Raw genomic sequence first — 1,789 nt, 5'->3', positions numbered from 1 at the left:
AATCAAATCTCTTTTTATATATATGTATATTCAGACAATTCTTTCTGGAAATACACTTCGAAACACCCATTCTCACATTTTGTGCCATTGTGGTACCTTGAATGTTGAATATAATTAATGTCCGAGACTAAAGCCAACGACCAATGCTATTGATTAACGTTGGAATAGGTACATAAGTACAGAAATATGTAACTGAAACAGGAAAATCGTAAAATGCAAATGAAGAAAGTCACTTCTGACACACACTTTTGCTTGGGCTATTAATCACTTCTTGCCAACGCCATGCACAGTACAAAACTAAAATATTATTTTCTACTCAATCTTTGTCAAAGTCTATTATGTCACATTCATATACGTATTGTCTTATCTCGTGAATTTTGCTTATTTTATTAATCTTGCAATAGAAATAAATGCTTTCTATAAAAGTTAAGTTCAACTTAAATACTTTTTTTCATGTGTATAGTAATAAGATAGGAGCATATCTTGCTTTAAAAAAACTAGCTATTGGTTAATTATTCTCTATTACATTATATAAGCTGCACTATGTACTACTGATTTATTTGTACACATTTTAACCTATTGGAAAATTTTCAATTTTCTCTTCCTCTATAGCTCTATTATATTTTCCAACAAAAAAATATTTATCTGTTAATTTATTTTTCTTGTTACCTCCCATTAAATGATTAAACCTGAACTAGTCCTTAAATAATTACTAGTTTGAGAAAATCACACTGAAATTAAGCGGTTAAAAGGAAAATATCTCTTTTTATGAGCACAATTTTTGTCCCACTGTAACGCCCCGAAAAATACTTCTCAAAAACATTGCGGAAAAATGAGTAATTTTTTTTTTGAAATGAATTATATAAAATTGCCTCCTTTTCAAATCTTCCTTTTCCGGGACATCACTTTAAGTAACTCAATTGCGGAAAATCAACTTATCGGTATTGAATGATAACTTAACATGATTCACAATTTCCTGAATAATACAATGCATATAATCAGTTAAGTTATAGTTAGTTCATACAGACTAAGTCAACAAAGGCAGAAACTACATCGCCACTAACATATACAAAATCAAAAAGAAACACAACCCCCAACAAAAACAAAAAAGGGGACATCGACTAATCCACAAGCTGACTCAAAAGATTCTCGGAATGTTGGACCCCTCACTAGGGTCCTCCTCCTCTTCCGAGTCAGACACGAGGTCGATCACCACCACCGAGCTCTCTACATTTACGAGCTCAACGACCTCGTCCTCCTCTTCCTCTTCTTCCACTTCATTATGTCATAACCTAACGGCATAATTCGGAGGGGAGGACATTCTCAGAACTGGAGCCTTCTTGCAGGGACCTCCTCCGAGAACCCGGCTCCTCATGGCTCTACTAGATGACGGAGCATCCAAACAATCTGTCCACGTCCTACGACCGTGGGAGGGAACAGCACCATCACTCCTGACTGGCGGGTACCGAAGTCCATCCTTTGGAGATATCAGCCTCCTTGACGGCAAGGTGAAAGAAGCATCGATGTATGATTATCCACCTTACACTAATATCCATCCAACATCCTAATCGAAAATAATCGAGAGTACAGGTCCTATACCAAGCCTCTTTGTACGCACCCAAAATAACATATCATCGCAAGGAAATTAAAAATAGATCGATCGGTTCCCTCAGGAACAGTCCTACCCAAACCTAGGTCGTACAAACGCTTTCTGGACATCCCTCTCATCGATCTCGAATGCAATCTAGAGGTTGTCAGAGATTGCCTAGTTTGGCCTGTGAGAACTGTC

This window comes from Lupinus angustifolius, chromosome LG09 (genome assembly GCF_001865875.1).
Source record: "Lupinus angustifolius cultivar Tanjil chromosome LG09, LupAngTanjil_v1.0, whole genome shotgun sequence".
In the NCBI taxonomy this organism is placed as follows: domain Eukaryota; kingdom Viridiplantae; phylum Streptophyta; class Magnoliopsida; order Fabales; family Fabaceae; genus Lupinus; species Lupinus angustifolius.
The sequence above is the reverse complement of the archived record's forward strand: the minus strand, read 5'-3'. Positions refer to the sequence as shown.